Below are 21212 nucleotides of genomic sequence, written 5' to 3'. Positions count from 1 at the left end.
GAGGGCGGGAATAGAGGGAGCACATGAGGTGGAGGGCGGAGCAGGCTAAGAGAGGTGAAGATAGAGGGGGAGTTGGCGGAGCCTAGGAGGATAGCAGGGGTGGTTGAGGAGAAGAGTAAGAAGGGAAGGGTGAGAGAGGGGGAGTAGGGGGATAGCAGAGGTAGGTGGTGGGAGTTAGAGGAGAAAGGGGGACGTAGATGGAGCAGGGGGAGAGAGCAAGAGGGGGTGGTGTGGCAGTGATTCAGGAGAAGAAGGGGTGTAGGAGGAGTCTAGGCCAGTGCGCAAGAGGGGGTGCAGGAGAGGAAGCATAGGGCAGCGCAGCCCATGCTGGCAAACAAGCAGAGTGCCCCACCCACAAACAGGGTGATTACAAAGGAGGGGGGTTTTGGTGACGGACCCCATCATTTTTATGCCACCCCCCCCCCCAAGCTCCAGTGTGGTGGTAGTAAAGGGGGAGGGGGGGGAGTAAATTTGGGGGTGCAGTGTCAAAAGGGGTGTTGGGGTGCATTATTACAGGGGTGCTAGGAGGCGCAGAATGATGCAGCATGTGTTTTTTCGGGAGTGCTATGTACTTTCTTGTTTATTGCGCCCTTTCTTTCGAGCGGGGGTACCACGAAAGGCTAGGGGCAAAGGGGGGAGTGGAGGACTTGGGGTTCAGGTTTCAGGCACTTTCTATTACCAGCCAAAAGGGAACCTCGCACACAGGCCTACTGTGGTTATGGTATTGAGAGGGGAAACAAGGAACCTGTGTTAGGATTCTTGGGAGATGGTCTGCCCATGATTTCTTTGCCCCGGTGCAGGACATGTTATAAGGTGTCTTGTGGTGGTTTTTCTAGACCTCATAATCCCAAAAGAGTGCCTGACATTTCGGCTGTAAGGACACTTCTAAAGAGTGTGCTTTTGATATTCTGGCAAGCGCATCCCCAACTGTGCACATCTATGCACCAAACATGGCAAATCCTTCATCCTGCAAAGCATCATATCATACTCAGAAGCTTTGAGATGGCGTGAGTATATTCATTTTGGGGTGAATACTCTTCCATGCTTCTCCCACCTGAGGACTGTGGATCTGTTGTTCTTCTTTCACATGTCCCTTCAAACAGACAGAAGGCACACTCACTCTATTTCTCTGCAAGCATCTATGCTTTGACACTTTTATCTTGCAGTTTTCCTTCCAAAGCCCGCACCCCCTTCACCACAAATACAGGCCAACCATTCCTCAATGCTCATTCACTCTTGTCATTCCAGTCCGCCACTCTATAGGCTGATAAAAAAACAACAAGAACAAGAAGTAGTTCAGCAAACAGATTTAAAGTCTCTCTGTAGATTTATCTTCAAACTGCTGCCCTCTAGTAATGCTACATGGCAACTGCAGCATAATAATAGGATTGAGAAAGGGGCTGTCCTATGCAAATAATGTTCTCCCATGATTACTTTGCTGAGCTTCCTCTGTGATGTTGTGATACGGCCTTCAAAACATGGGCTTCAGCAGATTTCCAAAGTTGCCCAACTGTCTTAGGCTAAGGGGTTTTCCACTCAAAGGCCTACATATAAGGACCCCACCCTCATTTAGCAGGGTCCAGAATTACCTGCAGTAATCCTCTATACAGAACTTGGGGTTCGTGGGCTTATGGTAAAAGCTGCAGACTATGAATGGGGTGTTTAAAATCCCAGTCCCAAAGCCCTGGCCTGGCTGCACAGCACAGCACAGCACAGCACAGCAAAGCAAACGGATGGCACCCACCTCACACAATACAGCTTAGTTTTGCCCCTCTTTGGGCCTTATTTCTCTTCTCCAAAACACCAATTTGAGGAAAAAAACAATACATTGATTAATGAAGATAAGGCTTTGCTCCTATTGTAGCTACTTGAGCAAAAGGAGGGAGAGGGAAGGTGGGGTGGAGGGGGCAAGATTTCGAAATGTGGGCTAACAATGCAAACAAAAATACTTACATTATTCCTGAAATTGTTAAAGTAAAAATAACCTTTCGAAATAAAAAAAATCAAATGACTTATTTTTTTCCACCTAAAAGTACTTTGGAGGCGCTGGCTGGATTCGAACCCCTATATAGGGATAGCCTACTGCACCAGAGGCACTAGACCTTGCCACTGAGCCATAGCTCCTGGATGGGTTTTGACTGTGCCACAGAACCTATCAGCAACATAAAGGTTGTGATGTCATTGCTTATGGCTTCCACTGCACAGGACACTTCATATCCATGATATAGGGAAGTTTTGACAAGCTAAAGACATGGAAGCCAGTGTGGTCCAGTGGGTAAGTTCCTGACTTCCACCCAGACAACCAGGGTTCGAATCCCGGGCTCCGCACCAGGTGACTGATGGCGGCAAAGAAGAGGTAAGTCGGAGATGGCTGGTAAATTGGTAAGTAGTACATCTGTCTGTCTGTCTGTCTGTGTATAGAGCATGGCTGGACTTGTGAATGGTGGATTGCAAAGTGGTTGGTAAGTGTGTATGTGCAGAGAGAGCAAGGATAGGTGCAGGCTGTGTCAGAGGGCGGGAATAGAGGGAGCACATGAGGTGGAGGGCAGATCAAGAAGAGCAGGCTAAGATATCTGCAGATAGAGGGGGAGTAGGCGGAGCCTAGGAGGATAGCAGGGGTGGTTGAGGAGAAGAGTAAGAAGGGAAGGGTGAGAGAGGGGGAGTAGGGGGATAGCAGAGGTAGGTGGTGGGAGTTAGAGGAGAAAGGGGGACGTAGATGGAGCAGGGGGAGAGAGCAAGAGAGGTGTGGCAGTGATTCAGGAGAAGAAGGGGTGTAGGAGGAGTCTAGGCCAGTGCAGGAGAGGAAGCATAGGGCAGGGCAGCGCAGCCCATGCTGGCAAACAAGCAGAGTGCCCCACCCACAAACGGGGTGATTACAAAGGAGGGGGGTTTTGGTGACGGACCCCATCATTTTTATGCCACCCCCCCAAGCTCCAGTGTGGTGGTAGTAAAGGGGAAGGGGGGGAGTAAATTTGGGGGTGCAGTGTCAAAAGGGGTGTTGGGGTGCATTATTACAGGGGTGCTAGGAGGCGCAGAATGATGCAGCATGTGTTTTTTCGGGAGTGCTATGTACTTTCTTGTTTATTGCGCCCTTTCTTTCGAGCGGGGGTACCACGAAAGGCTAGGGGCAAAGGGGGGAGTGGAGGACTTGGGGTTCAGGTTTCAGGCACTTTCTATTACCAGCCAAAAGGGAACCTCGCACACAGGCCTACTGTGGTTATGGTATTGAGAGGGGAAACAAGGAACCTGTGTTAGGATTCTTGGGAGATGGTCTGCCCATGATTTCTTTGCCCCGGTGCAGGACATGTTATAAGGTGTCTTGTGGTGTTTTTTTTACACCTCATAATCCCAAAAGAGTGCCTGACATTTTGGCTGTAAGGACACTTCTAAAGAGTGTGCTTTTGATATTCTGGCAAGCGCATCCCCAACTGTGCACATCTATGCACCAAACATGGCAAATCCTTCATCCTGCAAAGCATCATATCATACTCAGAAGCTTTGAGATGGCGTGAGTATATTCATTTTGGGGTGAATACTCTTCCATGCTTCTCCCACCTGAGGACTGTGGATCTGTTGTTCTTCTTTCACATGTCCCTTCAAAGAGACAGAAGGCACACTCACTCTATCTCTCTGCAAGAATCTATGCTTTGACACTTTTATCTTGCAGTTTTCCTTCCAAAGCCCGCACCCCCTTCACCACAAATACAGGCCAACCATTCCTCAATGCTCATTCACTCTTGTCATTCCAGTCCGCCACTCTATAGGCTGATAAAAAACAACAAGAACAAGAAGTAGTTCAGCAAACAGATTTAAAGTCTCTCTGTAGATTTATCTTCAAACTGCTGCCCTCTAGTAATGCTACATGGCAACTGCAGCATAATAATAGGATTGAGAAAGGGGCTGTCCTATGCAAATAATGTCCTCCCATGATTACTTTGCTGAGCTTCCTCTGTGATGTTGTGATACGGCCTTCAAAACATGGGTTTCAGCAGATTTCCAAAGTTGCCAAACTGTCTTAGGCTAAGGGGTTTTCTACTCAAAGGCCTACATATAAGGACCCCACCCTCATTTAGCAGGGTCCAGAATTACCTGCAGTAATCCTCTATACAGAACTTGGGCGTTCGTGGGCTTATGGTAAAAGCTGCAGACTATGAATGGGGTGTTTAAAATCCCAGTCCCAAAGCCCTGGCCTGGCTGCACAGCACAGCACAGCAAAGCAAACGGATGGCACCCACCTCACACAATACAGCTTAGTTTTGCCCCTCTTTGGGCCTTATTTCTCTTCTCCAAAACACCAATTTGAGGAAAAAACCAATACATTGATTAATGAAGATAAGGCTTTGCTCCTATTGTAGCTACTTGAGCAAAAGGAGGGAGAGGGAAGGTGGGGTGGAGGGGGCAAGATTTCTAAATGTGGGCTAACAATGCAAACAAAAATACTTACATTATTCCTGAAATTGTTAAAGTAAAAATAACCTTTCGAAATAAAAAAAAATCAAATGACTTATTTTTTTCCACCTAAAAGTACTTTGGAGGCGCTGGCTGGATTCGAACCCCTATATAGGGATAGCCTACTGCACCAGAGGTACTAGACCTTGCCACTGAGCCATAGCTCCTGCATGGGTTTTGGCTGTGCCACAGAACCTATCAGCAACATAAAGGTTGTGATGTCATTGCTTATGGCTTTCACTGCACAGGACACTTCATATCCATGATATAGGGAAGTTTTTGACAAACTAAAGACATGGAAGCCAGTGTGGTCCAGTGGGAAAGTTCCTGACTTCCACCCAGACAACCAGGGTTCGAATCCCGGGCTCGGCACCAGGTGACTGATGGCGGCAAAGAAGAGGTAAGTCGGAGATGGCTGGTAAATTGGTAAGTAGTACATCTGTCTGTCTGTCTGTCCGTGTATAGAGCATGGCTGGACTTGTGAATGGTGGATTGCAAAGTGGTTGGTAAGTGTGTATGTGCAGAGAGAGCAAGGATAGGTGCAGTCTGTGTCAGAGGGCGGGAATAGAGGGAGCACATGAGGTGGAGGGCGGAGCAAGAAGAGCAGGCTAAGAGAGGTGCAGATAGAGGGGGAGTAGGCGGAGCGTAGGAGGATAGCAGGGGTGTTTGAGGAGAAGAGTAAGAAGGGAAGGGTGAGAGAGGGGGAGTAGGGGGATAGCAGAGGTAGGTGGTGGGAGTTAGAGGAGAAAGGGGGACGTAGATGGAGCAGGGGGAGAGAGCAAGAGGGGGTGGTGTGGCAGTGATTCAGGAGAAGAAGGGGTGTAGGAGGAGTCTAGGCCAGTGCGCAAGAGGGGGTGCAGGAGAGGAAGCATAGGGCAGCGCAGCCCATGCTGGCAAACAAACAGAGTGCCCCACCCACAAACGGGGTGATTACAAAGGAGGGGGGTTTTGGTGACGGACCCCATCATTTTTATGGCACCCCCCCCCCCAAGCTCCAGTGTGGTGGTAGTAAAGGGGAAGGGGGGGAGTAAATTTGGGGGTGCAGTGTCAAAAGGGGTGTTGGGGTGCATTATTACAGGGGTGCTAGGAGGCGCAGAATGATGCAGCATGTGTTTTTTCGGGAGTGCTATGTACTTTCTTGTTTATTGCGCCCTTTCTTTCGAGCGGGGGTACCACGAAAGGCTAGTGGCAAAGGGGGGAGTGGAGGACTTGGGGTTCAGGTTTCAGGCACTTTCTATTACCAGCCAAAAGGGAACCTCGCACACAGGCCTACTGTGGTTATGGTATTGAGAGGGGAAACAAGGAACCTGTGTTAGGATTCTTGGGAGATGGTCTGCCCATGATTTCTTTGCCCCGGTGCAGGACATGTTATAAGGTGTCTTGTGGTGGTTTTTCTAGACCTCATAATCCCAAAAGAGTGCCTGACATTTCGGCTGTAAGGACACTTCTAAAGAGTGTGCTTTTGATATTCTGGCAAGCGCATCCCCAACTGTGCACATCTATGCACCAAACATGGCAAATCCTTCATCCTGCAAAGCATCATATCATACTCAGAAGCTTTGAGATGGCGTGAGTATATTCATTTTGGGGTGAATACTCTTCCATGCTTCTCCCACCTGAGGACTGTGGATCTGTTGTTCTTCTTTCACATGTCCCTTCAAAGAGACAGAAGGCACACTCACTCTATCTCTCTGCAAGCATCTATGCTTTGACACTTTTATCTTGCAGTTTTCCTTCCAAAGCCCGCACCCCCTTCACCACAAATACAGGCCAACCATTCCTCAATGCTCATTCACTCTTGTCATTCCAGTCCGCCACTCTATAGGCTGATAAAAAAACAACAAGAACAAGAAGTAGTTCAGCAAACAGATTTAAAGTCTCTCTGTAGATTTATCTTCAAACTGCTGCCCTCTAGTAATGCTACATGGCAACTGCAGCATAATAATAGGATTGAGAAAGGGGCTGTCCTATGCAAATAATGTTCTCCCATGATTACTTTGCTGAGCTTCCTCTGTGATGTTGTGATACGGCCTTCAAAACATGGGCTTCAGCAGATTTCCAAAGTTGCCAAACTGTCTTAGGCTAAGGGGTTTTCCACTCAAAGGCCTACATATAATGACCCCACCCTCATTTAGCAGGGTCCAGAATTACCTGCAGTAATCCTCTATACAGAACTTGGTCGTTCGTGGGCTTATGGTAAAAGCTGCAGACTATGAATGGGGTGTTTAAAATCCCAGTCCCAAAGCCCTGGCCTGGCTGCACAGCACAGCAAAGCAAACGGATGGCACCCACCTCACACAATACAGCTTAGTTTTGCCCCTCGTTGGGCCTTATTTCTCTTCTCCAAAACACCAATTTGAGGAAAAAAACAATACATTGATTAATGAAGATAAGGCTTTGCTCCTATTGTAGCTACTTGAGCAAAAGGAGGGAGAGGGAAGGTGGGGTGGAGGGGGCAAGATTTCTAAATGTGGGCTAACAATGCAAACAAAAATACTTACATTATTCCTGAAATTGGTAAAGTAAAAATAACCTTTCGAAATAAAAAAAATCAAATGACTTATTTTTTTCCACCTAAAAGTACTTTGGAGGCGCTGGCTGGATTCGAACCCCTATATAGGGATAGCCTACTGCAGTAGAGGCACTAGACCTTGCCACTGAGCCATAGCTCCTGGATGGGTTTTGACTGTGCCACAGAACCTATCAGCAACATAAAGGTTGTGATGTCATTGCTTATGGCTTCCACTGCACAGGACACTTCATATCCATGATATAGGGAAGTTTTGACAAGCTAAAGACATGGAAGCCAGTGTGGTCCAGTGGGTAAGTTCCTGACTTCCACCCAGACAACCAGGGTTCGAATCCCGGGCTCCGCACCAGGTGACTGATGGCGGCAAAGAAGAGGTAAGTCGGAGATGGCTGGTAAATTGGTAAGTAGTACATCGATCTGTCTGTCTGTCTGTCTGTGTATAGAGCATGGCTGGACTGGTGGATTGCAAAGTGGTTGGTAAGTGTGTATGTGCAGAGAGAGCAAGGATAGGTGCAGTCTGTGTCAGAGGGCGGGAATAGAGGGAGCACATGAGGGCGGAGCAAGAAGAGCAGGCTAAGAGAGGTGCAGATAGAGGGGGAGTAGGCGGAGCCTAGGAGGATAGCAGGGGTGGTTGAGGAGAAGAGTAAGAAGGGAAGGGTGAGAGAGGGGGAGTAGGGGGATAGCAGAGGTAGGTGGTGGGAGTTAGAGGAGAAAGGGGGACGTAGATGGAGCAGGGGGAGAGAGCAAGAGGGGGTGGTGTGGCAGTGATTCAGGAGAAGAAGGGGTGTAGGAGGAGTCTAGGCCAGTGCGCAAGAGGGGGTGCAGGAGAGGAAGCATAGGGCAGCGCAGCCCATGCTGGCAAACAAACAGAGTGCCCCACCCACAAACGGGGTGATTACAAAGGAGGGGGGTTTTGGTGACGGACCCCATCATTTTTATGCCACCCCCCCCCCAAGCTCCAGTGTGGTGGTAGTAAAGGGGAAGGGGGGGGAGTAAATTTGGGGGTGCAGTGTCAAAAGGGGTGTTGGGGTGCATTATTACAGGGGTGCTAGGAGGCGCAGAATGATGCAGCATGTGTTTTTTCGGGAGTGCTATGTACTTTCTTGTTTATTGCGCCCTTTCTTTCGAGCGGGGGTTCCACGAAAGGCTAGGGGCAAAGGGGGGAGTGGAGGACTTGGGGTTCAGGTTTCAGGCACTTTCTATTACCAGCCAAAAGGGAACCTCGCACACAGGCCTACTGTGGTTATGGTATTGAGAGGGGAAACAAGGAACCTGTGTTAGGATTCTTGGGAGATGGTCTGCCCATGATTTCTTTGCCCCGGTGCAGGACATGTTATAAGGTGTCTTGTGGTGGTTTTTCTAGACCTCATAATCCCAAAAGAGTGCCTGACATTTCGGCTGTAAGGACACTTCTAAAGAGTGTGCTTTTGATATTCTGGCAAGCGCATCCCCAACTGTGCACATCTATGCACCAAACATGGCAAATCCTTCATCCTGCAAAGCATCATATCATACTCAGAAGCTTTGAGATGGCGTGAGTATATTCATTTTGGGGTGAATACTCTTCCATGCTTCTCCCACCTGAGGACTGTGGATCTGTTGTTCTTCTTTCACATGTCCCTTCAAAGAGACAGAAGGCACACTCACTCTATCTCTCTGCAAGCATCTATGCTTTGAAACTTTTATCTTGCAGTTTTCCTTCCAAAGCCCGCACCCCCTTCACCACAAATACAGGTCAACCATTCCTCAATGCTCATTCACTCTTGTCATTCCAGTCCGCCACTCTATAGGCTGATAAAAAAACAACAAGAACAAGAAGTAGTTCAGCAAACAGATTTAAAGTCTCTCTGTAGATTTATCTTCAAACTGCTGCCCTCTAGTAATGCTACATGGCAACTGCAGCATAATAATAGGATTGAGAAAGGGGCTGTCGTATGCAAATAATGTTCTCCCATGATTACTTTGCTGAGCTTCCTCTGTGATGTTGTGATACGGCCTTCAAAACATGGGCTTCAGCAGATTTCCAAAGTTGCCAAACTGTCTTAGGCTAAGGGGTTTTCCACTCAAAGGCCTACATATAAGGACCCCACCCTCATTTAGCAGGGTCCAGAATTACCTGCAGTAATCCTCTATACGGAACTTGGGCATTCGTGGGCTTATGGTAAAAGCTGCAGACTATGAATGGGGTGTTTAAAATCCCAGTCCCAAAGCCCTGGCCTGGCTGCACAGCACAGCACAGCAAAGCAAACGGATGGCACCCACCTCACACAATACAGCTTAGTTTTGCCCCTCTTTGGGCCTTATTTCTCTTCTCCAAAACACCAATTTGAGGAAAAAACCAATACATTGATTAATGAAGATAAGGCTTTGCTCCTATTGTAGCTACTTGAGCAAAAGGAGGGAGAGGGAAGGTGGGGTGGAGGGGGCAAGATTTCTAAATGTGGGCTAACAATGCAAACAAAAATACTTACATTATTCCTGAAATTGTTAAAGTAAAAATAACCTTTCGAAATAAAAAAAATCAAATGACTTATTTTTTTCCACCTAAAAGTACTTTGGAGGCGCTGGCTGGATTCGAACCCCTATATAGGGATAGCCTACTGCACCAGAGGCACTAGACCTTGCCACTGAGCCATAGCTCCTGGACGGGTTTTGACTGTGCCACAGAACCTATCAGCAACATAAAGGTTGTGATGTCATTGCTTATGGCTTCCACTGCACAGGACACTTCATATCCATGATATAGGGAAGTTTTGACAAGCTAAAGACATGGAAGCCAGTGTGGTCCAGTGGGTAAGTTCCTGACTTCCACCCAGACAACCAGGGTTCGAATCCCGGGCTCCGCACCAGGTGACTGATGGCGGCAAAGAAGAGGTAAGTCGGAGATGGCTGGTAAATTGGTAAGTAGTACATCTGTCTGTCTGTGTATAGAGCATGGCTGGACTTGTGAATGGTGGATTGCAAAGTGGTTGGTAAGTGTGTATGTGCAGAGAGAGCAAGGATAGGTGCAGGCTGTGTCAGAGGGCGGGAATAGAGGGAGCACATGAGGTGGAGGGCGGCGCAAGAAGAGCAGGCTAAGAGAGGTGCAGATAGAGGGGGAGTAGGCGGAGCCTAGGAGGATAGCAGGGGTGGTTGAGGAGAAGAGTAAGAAGGGAAGGGTGAGAGAGGGGGAGTAGGGGGATAGCAGAGGTAGGTGGGGGGAGTTAGAGGAGAAAGGGGGACGTAGATGGAGCAGGGGGAGAGAGCAAGAGGGGGTGGTGTGGCAGTGATTCAGGAGAAGAAGGGGTGTAGGAGGAGTCTAGGCCAGTGCAGGAGAGGAAGCATAGGGCAGCGCAGCCCATGCTGGCAAACAAGCAGAGTGCCCCACCCACAAACGGGGTGATTACAAAGGAGGGGGGTTTTGGTGACCGACCCCATCGTTTTTATGCCACCCCCCCCCAAGCTCCAGTGTGGTGGTAGTAAAGGGGAAGGGGGGGAGTAAATTTGGGGGTGCAGTGTCAAAAGGGGTGTTGGGGTGCATTATTACAGGGGTGCTAGGAGGCGCTGAATGATGCAGCATGTGTTTTTTCGGGAGTGCTATGTACTTTCTTGTTTATTGCGCCCTTTCTTTCGAGCGGGGGTACCACGAAAGGCTAGGGGCAAAGGGGGGAGTGGAGGACTTGGGGTTCAGGTTTCAGGCACTTTCTATTACCAGCCAAAAGGGAACCTCGCACACAGGCCTACTGTGGTTATGGTATTGAGAGGGGAAACAAGGAACCTGTGTTAGGATTCTTGGGAGATGGTCTGCCCATGATTTCTTTGCCCCGGTGCAGGACATGTTATAAGGTGTCTTGTGGTGGTTTTTCTAGACCTCATAATCCCAAAAGAGTGCCTGACATTTCGGCTGTAAGGACACTTCTAAAGAGTGTGCTTTTGATATTCTGGCAAGCGCCTCCCCAACTGTGCACATCTATGCACCAAACATGGCAAATCCTTCATCCTGCAAAGCATCATATCATACTCAGAAGCTTTGAGATGGCGTGAGTATATTCATTTTGGGGTGAATACTCTTCCATGCTTCTCCCACCTGAGGACTGTGGATCTGTTGTTCTTCTTTCACATGTCCCTTCAAAGAGACAGAAGGCACACTCACTCTATCTCTCTGCAAGCATCTATGCTTTGACACTTTTATCTTGCAGTTTTCCTTCCAAAGCCCGCACCCCCTTCACCACAAATACAGGCCAACCATTCCTCAATGCTCATTCACTCTTGTCATTCCAGTCCGCCACTCTATAGGCTGATAAAAAAACAACAAGAACAAGAAGTAGTTCAGCAAACAGATTTAAAGTCTCTCTGTAGATTTATCTTCAAACTGCTGCCCTCTAGTAATGCTACATGGCAACTGCAGCATAATAATAGGATTGAGAAAGGGGCTGTCCTATGCAAATAATGTTCTCCCATGATTACTTTGCTGAGCTTCCTCTGTGATGTTGTGATACGGCCTTCAAAACATGGGCTTCAGCAGATTTCCAAAGTTGCCAAACTGTCTTAGGCTAAGGGGTTTTCCACTCAAAGGCATACATATAAGGACCCCACCCTCATTTAGCAGGGTCCAGAATTACCTGCAGTAATCCTCTATACAGAACTTGGGCGTTCGTGGGCTTATGGTAAAAGCTGCAGACTATGAATGGGGTGTTTAAAATCCCAGTCCCAAAGCCCTGGCCTGGCTGCACAGCACAGCACAGCACAGCACAGCACAGCAAAGCACAGCAAAGCAAATGGATGGCACCCACCTCACACAATACAGCTTAGTTTTGCCCCTCTTTGGGCCTTATTTCTCTTCTCCAAAACACCAATTTGAGGAAAAAACCAATACATTGATTAATGAAGATAAGGCTTTGCTCCTATTGTAGCTACTTGAGCAAAAGGAGGGAGAGGGAAGGTGGGGTGGAGGGGGCAAGATTTCTAAATGTGGGCTAACAATGCAAACAAAAATACTTACATTATTCCTGAAATTGTTAAAGTAAAAATAACCTTTCGAAATAAAAAAAATCAAATGACTTATTTTTTTCCACCTAAAAGTACTTTGGAGGCGCTGGCTGGATTCGAACCCCCATATAGGGATAGCCTACTGCACCAGAGGCACTAGACCTTGCCACTGAGCCATAGCTCCTGGATGGGTTTTGACTGTGCCACAGAACCTATCAGCAACATAAAGGTTGTGATGTCATTGCTTATGGCTTCCACTGCACAGGACACTTCATATCCATGATATAGGGAAGTTTTGACAAGCTAAAGACATGGAAGCCAGTGTGGTCCAGTGGGTAAGTTCCTGACTTCCACCCAGACAACCAGGGTTCGTATCCCGGGCTCCGCACCAGGTGACTGATGGCGGCAAAGAAGAGGTAAGTCGGAGATGGCTGGTAAATTGGTAAGTAGTACATCTGTCTGTCTGTCTGTCTGTCTGTGTATAGAGCATCGCTGGACTTGTGAATGGTGGATTGCAAAGTGGTTGGTAAGTGTGTATGTGTAGAGAGAGCAAGGATAGGTGCAGGCTGTGTCAGAGGGCGGGAATAGAGGGAGCACATGAGGTGGAGGGCGGAGCAAGAAGAGCAGGCTAAGAGAGGTGCAGATAGAGGGGGAGTAGGCGGAGCCTAGGAGGATAGCAGGGGTGGTTGAGGAGAAGAGTAAGAAGGGAAGGGTGAGAGAGGGGGAGTAGGGGGATAGCAGAGGTAGGTGGTGGGAGTTAGAGGAGAAAGGGGGACGTAGATGGAGCAGGGGGAGAGAGCAAGAGGGGGTGGTGTGGCAGTGATTCAGGAGAAGAAGGGGTGTAGGAGGAGTCTAGGCCAGTGCGCAAGAGGGGGTGCAGGAGAGGAAGCATAGGGCAGCGCAGCCCATGCTGGCAAACAAGCAGAGTGCCCCACCCACAAACAGGGTGATTACAAAGGAGGGGGGTTTTGGTGACGGACCCCATCATTTTTATGCCACCCCCCCCCCCCCAAGCTCCAGTGTGGTGGTAGTAAAGGGGGAGGGGGGGAGTAAATTTGGGGGTGCAGTGTCAAAAGGGGTGTTGGGGTGCATTATTACAGGGGTGCTAGGAGGCGCAGAATGATGCAGCATGTGTTTTTTCGGGAGTGCTATGTACTTTCTTGTTTATTGCGCCCTTTCTTTCGAGCGGGGGTACCACGAAAGGCTAGGGGCAAAGGGGGGAGTGGAGGACTTGGGGTTCAGGTTTCAGGCACTTTCTATTACCAGCCAAAAGGGAACCTCGCACACAGGCCTACTGTGGTTATGGTATTGAGAGGGGAAACAAGGAACCTGTGTTAGGATTCTTGGGAGATGGTCTGCCCATGATTTCTTTGCCCCGGTGCAGGACATGTTATAAGGTGTCTTGTGGTGGTTTTTCTAGACCTCATAATCCCAAAAGAGTGCCTGACATTTCGGCTGTAAGGACACTTCTAAAGAGTGTGCTTTTGATATTCTGGCAAGCGCATCCCCAACTGTGCACATCTATGCACCAAACATGGCAAATCCTTCATCCTGCAAAGCATCATATCATACTCAGAAGCTTTGAGATGGCGTGAGTATATTCATTTTGGGGTGAATACTCTTCCATGCTTCTCCCACCTGAGGACTGTGGATCTGTTGTTCTTCTTTCACATGTCCCTTCAAAGAGACAGAAGGCACACTCACTCTATCTCTCTGCAAGCATCTATGCTTTGACACTTTTATCTTGCAGTTTTCCTTCCAAAGCCCGCACCCCCTTCACCACAAATACAGGCCAACCATTCCTCAATGCTCATTCACTCTTGTCATTCCAGTCCGCCACTCTGTAGGCTGATAAAAAAACAACAAGAACAAGAAGTAGTTCAGCAAACAGATTTAAAGTCTCTCTGTAGATTTATCTTCAAACTGCTGCCCTCTAGTAATGCTACATGGCAACTGCAGCATAATAATAGGATTGAGAAAGGGGCTGTCCTATGCAAATAATGTTCTCCCATGATTACTTTGCTGAGCTTCCTCTGTGATGTTGTGATACGGCCTTCAAAACATGGGCTTCAGCAGATTTCCAAAGTTGCCAAACTGTCTTAGGCTAAGGGGTTTTCCACTCAAAGGCCTACATATAAGGACCCCACCCTCATTTAGCAGGGTCCAGAATTACCTGCAGTAATCCTCTATACAGAACTTGGGGTTCGTGGGCTTATGGTAAAAGCTGCAGACTATGAATGGGGTGTTTAAAATCCCACTCCCAAAGCCCTGGCCTGGCTGCACAGCACAGCACAGCACAGCACAGCAAAGCACACGGATGGCACCCACCTCACACAATACAGCTTAGTTTTGCCCCTCTTTGGGCCTTATTTCTCTTCTCCAAAACACCAATTTGAGGAAAAAACCAATACATTGATTAATGAAGATAAGGCTTTGCTCCTATTGTAGCTACTTGAGCAAAAGGAGGGAGAGGGAAGGTGGGGTGGAGGGGGCAAGATTTCTAAATGTGGGCTAACAATGCAAACAAAAATACTTACATTATTCCTGAAATTGTTAAAGTAAAAATAACCTTTCGAAATAAAAAAAATCAAATGACTTATTTTTTTCCACCTAAAAGTACTTTGGAGGCGCTGGCTGGATTCGAACCCCTTTATAGGGATAGCCTACTGCACCAGAGGCACTAGACCTTGCCACTGAGCCATAGCTCCTGGATGGGTTTTGACTGTGCCACAGAACCTATCAGCAACATAAAGGTTGTGATGTCATTGCTTATGGCTTCCACTGCACAGGACACTTCATATCCATGATATAGGGAAGTTTTGACAAGCTAAAGACATGGAAGCCAGTGTGGTCCAGTGGGTAAGTTCCTGACTTCCACCCAGACAACCAGGGTTCGAATCCCGGGCTCCGCACCAGGTGACTGATGGCGGCAAAGAAGAGGTAAGTCGGAGATGGCTGGTAAATTGGTAAGTAGTACATCTGTCTGTCTGTCTGTGTATAGAGCATGGCTGGACTTGTGAATGGTGGATTGCAAAGTGGTTGGTAAGTGTGTATGTGCAGAGAGAGCAAGGATAGGTGCAGGCTGTGTCAGAGGGCGGGAATAGAGGGAGCACATGAGGTGGAGGGCGGAGCAAGAAGAGCAGGCTAAGAGAGGTGCAGATAGAGGGGGAGTAGGCGGAGCCTAGGAGGATAGCAGGGGTGGTTGAGGAGAAGAGTAAGAAGGGAAGGGGGGGGAGTAGGGGGATAGCAGAGGTAGGTGGTGGGAGTTAGAGGAGAAAGGGGGACGTAGATGGAGCAGGGGGAGAGAGCAAGAGGGGGTGGTGTGGCAGTGATTCAGGAGAAGAAGGGGTGTAAGAGGAGTCTAGGCCAGTGCGCAAGAGGGGGTGCAGGAGAGGAAGCATAGGGCAGTGCAGCCCATGCTGGCAAACAAGCAGAGTGCCCCACCCACAAACGGGGTGATTACAAAGGAGGGGGGTTTTGGTGACGGACCCCATCATTTTTATGCCACCCCCCCCCCAAGCTCCAGTGTGGTGGTAGTAAAGGGGGAGGGGGGGAGTAAATTTGGGGGTGCAGTGTCAAAAGGGGTGTTGGGGTGCATTATTACAGGGGTGCTAGGAGGCGCAGAATGATGCAGCATGTGTTTTTTCGGGAGTGCTATGTACTTTCTTGTTTATTGCGCCCTTTCTTTCGAGCGGGGGTACCACGAAAGGCTAGGGGCAAAGGGGGGAGTGGAGGACTTGGGGTTCAGGTTTCAGGCACTTTCTATTACCAGCCAAAAGGGAACCTCGCACACAGGCCTACTGTGGTTATGGTATTGAGAGGGGAAACAAGGAACCTGTGTTAGGATTCTTGGGAGATGGTCTGCCCATGATTTCTTTGCCCCGGTGCAGGACATGTTATAAGGTGTCTTGTGGTGGTTTTTCTAGACCTCATAATCCCAAAAGAGTGCCTGACATTTCAGCTGTAAGGACACTTCTAAAGAGTGTGCTTTTGATATTCTGGCAAGCGCCTCCCCAACTGTGCACATCTATGCACCAAACATGGCAAATCCTTCATCCTGCAAAGCATCATATCATACTCAGAAGCTTTGAGATGGCGTGAGTATATTCATTTTGGGGTGAATACTCTTCCATGCTTCTCCCACCTGATGACTGTGGATCTGTTGTTCTTCTTTCACATGTCCCTTCAAAGAGACAGAAGGCACACTCACTCTATCTCTCTGCAAGCATCTATGCTTTGACACTTTTATCTTGCAGTTTTCCTTCCAAAGCCCGCACCCCCTTCACCACAAATACAGGCCAACCATTCCTCAATGCTCATTCACTCTTGTCATTTCAGTCCGCCACTCTATAGGCTGATAAAAAAACAACAAGAACAAGAAGTAGTTCAGCAAACAGATTTAAAGTCTCTCTGTAGATTTATCTTCAAACTGTTGCCCTCTAGTAATGCTACATGGCAACTGCAGCATAATAATAGGATTGAGAAAGGGGCTGTCCTATGCAAATAATGTTCTCCCATGATTACTTTGCTGAGCTTCCTCTGTGATGTTGTGATACGGCCTTCAAAACATGGGCTTCAGCAGATTTCCAAAGTTGCCAAACTGTCTTAGGCTAAGGGGTTTTCCACTCAAAGGCCTACATATAAGGACCCCACCCTCATTTAGCAGGGTCCAGAATTACCTGCAGTAATCCTCTATACAGAACTTGGGCGTTCGTGGGCTTATGGTAAAAGCTGCAGACTATGAATGGGGTGTTTAAAATCCCAGTCCCAAAGCCCTGGCCTGGCTGCACAGCACAGCACAGCACAGCAAAGCAAACGGATGGCACCCACCTCACACAATACAGCTTAGTTTTGCCCCTCTTTGGGCCTTATTTCTCTTCTCCAAAACACCAATTTGAGGAAAAAACCAATACATTGATTAATGAAGATAAGGCTTTGCTCCTATTGTAGCTACTTGAGCAAAAGGAGGGAGAGGGAAGGTGGGGTGGAGGGGGCAAGATTTCTAAATGTGGGCTAACAATGCAAACAAAAATACTTACATTATTCCTGAAATTGTTAAAGTAAAAATAACCTTTCGAAATAAAAAAAATCAAATGACTTATTTTTTTCCACCTAAAAGTACTTTGGAGGCACTGGCTGGATTCGAACCACTATATAGGGATAGCCTACTGCACCAGAGGCACTAGACCTTGCCACTGAGCCATAGCTCCTGGATGGGTTTTGACTGTGCCACAGAACCTATCAGCAACATAAAGGTTGTGATGTCATTGCTTATGGCTTCCACTGCACAGGACACTTCATATCCATGAGATAGGGAAGTTTTGACAAGCTAAAGACATGGAAGCCAGTGTGGTCCAGTGGGTAAGTTCCTGACTTCCACCCTGACAACCAGGGTTCGAATCCCGGGCTCCGCACCAGGTGACTGATGGCGGCAAAGAAGAGGTAAGTCAGAGATGGCTGGTAAATTGGTAAGTAGTACATCTGTCTGTCTGTCTGTCTGTGTATATAGCATGGCTGGACTTGTGAATGGTGGATTGCAAAGTGGTTGGTAAGTGTGTATGTGCAGAGAGAGCAAGGATAGGTGCAGGCTGTGTCAGAGGGCGGGAATAGAGGGAGCACATGAGGTGGAGGGCGGAGCAAGAAGAGCAGGCTAAGAGAGGTGCAGATAGAGGGGGAGTAGGCGGAGCTTAGGAGGATAGCAGGGGTGGTTGAGGAGAAGAGTAAGAAGGGAAGGGTGAGAGAGGGGGAGTAGGGGGATAGCAGAGGTAGGTGGTGGGAGAAAGGGGGACGTAGGGGGAGAGAGCAAGAGGGGGTGGTGTGGCAGTGATTCAGGAGAAGAAGGGGTGTAGGAGGAGTCTAGGCCAGTGCGCAAGAGGGGGTGCAGGAGAGGAAGCATAGCGCAGCCCATGCTGGCAAACAAGCAGAGTGCCCCACCCACAAACGGGGTGATTACAAAGGAGGGGGGTTTTGGTGACGGACCCCATCATTTTTATGCCACCCCCCCCCCCCCCCAAGCTCCAGTGTGGTGGTAGTAAAGGGGAAGGGGGGGAGTAAATTTGGGGGTGCAGTGTCAAAAGGGGTGTTGGGGTGCATTATTACAGCGGTGCTAGGAGGCGCAGAATGATGCAGCATGTGTTTTTTCGGGAGTGCTATGTACTTTCTTGTTTATTGCGCCCTTTCTTTCGAGCGGGGGTACCACGAAAGGCTAGGGGCAAAGGGGGGAGTGGAGGACTTGGGGTTCAGGTTTCAGGCACTTTCTATTACCAGCCAAAAGGGAACCTCGCACACAGGCCTACTGTGGTTATGGTATTGAGAGGGGAAACAAGGAACCTGTGTTAGGATTCTTGGGAGAGGGTCTGCCCATGATTTCTTTGCCCCAGTGCAGGTCATGTTATAAGGTGTCTTGTGGTGGTTTTTCTAGACCTCATAATCCCAAAAGAGTGCCTGACATTTCGGCTGTAAGGACACTTCTAAAGAGTGTGCTTTTGATATTCTGGCAAGCGCATCCCCAACTGTGCACATCTATGCACCAAACATGGCAAATCCTTCATCCTGCAAAGCATCATATCATACTCAGAAGCTTTGAGATGGCGTGAGTATATTCATTTTGGGGTGAATACTCTTCCATGCTTCTCCCACCTGAGGACTGTGGATCTGTTGTTCTTCTTTCACATGTCCCTTCAAAGAGACAGAAGGCACACTCACTCTATCTCTCTGCAAGCATCTATGCTTTGACACTTTTATCTTGCAGTTTTCCTTCCAAAGCCCGCACCCCCTTCACCACAAATAGAGGCCAACCATTCCTCAATGCTCATTCACTCTTGTCATTCCAGTCCGCCACTCTATAGGCTGATAAAAAAACAACAAGAACAAGAAGTAGTTCAGCAAACAGATTTAAAGTCTCTCTGTAGATTTATCTTCAAACTGCTGCCCTCTAGTAATGCTTCATGGCAACTGCAGCATAATAATAGGATTGAGAAAGGGGCTGTCCTATGCAAATAATGTTCTCCCATGATTACTTTGCTGAGCTTCCTCTGTGATGTTGTGATACGGCCTTCAAAACATGGGCTTCAGCAGATTTCCAAAGTTGCCAAACTGTCTTAGGCTAAGGGGTTTTCCACTCAAAGGCCTACATATAAGGACCCCACCCTCATTTAGCAGGGTCCAGAATTACCTGCAGTAATCCTCTATACAGAACTTGGGCGTTCGTGGGCTTATGGTAAAAGCTGCAGACTATGAATGGGGTGTTTAAAATCCCAGTCCCAAAGCCCTGGCCTGGCTGCACAGCACAGCACAGCAAAGCAAACGGATGGCACCCACCTCACACAATACAGCTTAATTTTGCCCCTCTTTGGGCCTTATTTCTCTTCTCCAAAACACCAATTTGTGGAAAAAAACAATACATTGATTAATGAAGATAAGGCTTTGCTCCTATTGTAGCTACTTGAGCAAAAGGAGGGAGAGGGAAGGTGGGGTGGAGGGGGCAAGATTTCTAAATGTGGGCTAACAATGCAAACAAAAATACTTACATTATTCCTGAAATTGTTAAAGTAAAAATAACCTTTCGAAATAAAAAAAATCAAATGACTTATTTTTTTCCACCTAAAAGTACTTTGGAGGCGCTGGCTGGATTCGAACCCCTATATAGGGATAGCCTACTGCAGCAGAGGCACTAGACCTTGCCACTGAGCCATAGCTCCTGGATGGGTTTTGACTGTGCCACAGAACCTATCAGCAACATAAAGGTTGTGATGTCATTGCTTATGGCTTCCACTGCACAGGACACTTCATATCCATGATATAGGGAAGTTTTAACAAGCTAAAGACATGGAAGCCAGTGTGGTCCAGTGGGTAAGTTCCTGACTTCCACCCAGACAACCAGGGTTCGAATCCCGGGCTCCGCACCAGGTGACTGATGGCGGCAAAGAAGAGGTAAGTCGGAGATGGCTGGTAAATTGGTAAGCAGTACATCTGTCTGTCTGTCTGTGTATAGAGCATGGCTGGACTTGTGAATGGTGGATTGCAAAGTGGTTGGTAAGTGTGTATGTGCAGAGAGAGCAAGGATAGGTGCAGTCTGTGTCAGAGGGCGGGAATAGAGGGAGCACATGAGGTGGAGGGTGGAGCAAGAAGAGCAGGCTAAGAGAGGTGCAGATAGAGGGGGAGTAGGCGGAGCCTAGGAGGATAGCAGGGGTGGTTGAGGAGAAGAGTAAGAAGGGAAGGGTGAGAGAGGGGGAGTAGGGGGATAGGAGAGGTATGTGGTGGGAGTTAGAGGAGAAAGGGGGACGTAGATGGAGCAGGGGGAGAGAGCAAGAGGGGGTGATGTGGCAGTGATTCAGGAGAAGAAGGGGTGTAGGAGGAGTCTAGGCCAGTGCAGGAGAGGAAGCATAGGGCAGCGCAGCCCATGCTGGCAAACAAGAATGAGTGCCCCACCCACAAACGGGGTGATTACAAAGGAGGGGGGTTTTGGTGACGGACCCCATTATTTTTATGCCACCCCCCCCCAAGCTCCAGTGTGGTGGTAGTAAAGGGGAAGGGGGGGGAGTAAATTTGGGGGTGCAGTGTCAAAAGGGGTGTTGGGGTGCATTATTACAGGGGTGCTAGGAGGCGCAGAATGATGCAGCATGTGTTTTTTCGGGAGTGCTATGTACTTTCTTGTTTATTGCGCCCTTTCTTTCGAGCGGGGGTACCACGAAAGGCTAGGGGCAAAGGGGGGAGTGGAGGACTTGGGGTTCAGGTTTCAGGCACTTTCTATTACCAGCCAAAAGGGAACCTCGCACACAGGCCTACTGTGGTTATGATATTGAGAGGGGAAACAAGGAACCTGTGTTAGGATTCTTGGGAGATGGTCTGCCCATGATTTCTTTGCCCCGGTGCAGGACATGTTATAAGGTGTCTTGTGGTGGTTTTTCTAGACCTCATAATCCCAAAAGAGTGCCTGACATTTCGGCTGTGAGGACACTTCTAAAGAGTGTGCTTTTGATATTCTGGCAAGCGCATCCCCAACTGTGCACATCTATGCACCAAACATGGCAAATCCTTCATCCTGCAAAGCATCATATCATACTCAGAAGCTTTGAGATGGCGTGAGTATATTCATTTTGGGGTGAATACTCTTCCATGCTTCTCCCACCTGAGGACTGTGGATCTGTTGTTCTTCTTTCACATGTCCCTTCAAAGAGACAGAAGGCACACTCACTCTATCTCTCTGCAAGCATCTATGCTTTGACACTTTTATCTTGCAGTTTTCCTTCCAAAGCCCGCACCC

This window comes from Pleurodeles waltl, chromosome 6, assembly GCF_031143425.1.
Source record: "Pleurodeles waltl isolate 20211129_DDA chromosome 6, aPleWal1.hap1.20221129, whole genome shotgun sequence".
Lineage (NCBI taxonomy): Eukaryota > Metazoa > Chordata > Amphibia > Caudata > Salamandridae > Pleurodeles > Pleurodeles waltl.
This window is presented reverse-complemented; position numbering follows the sequence as displayed.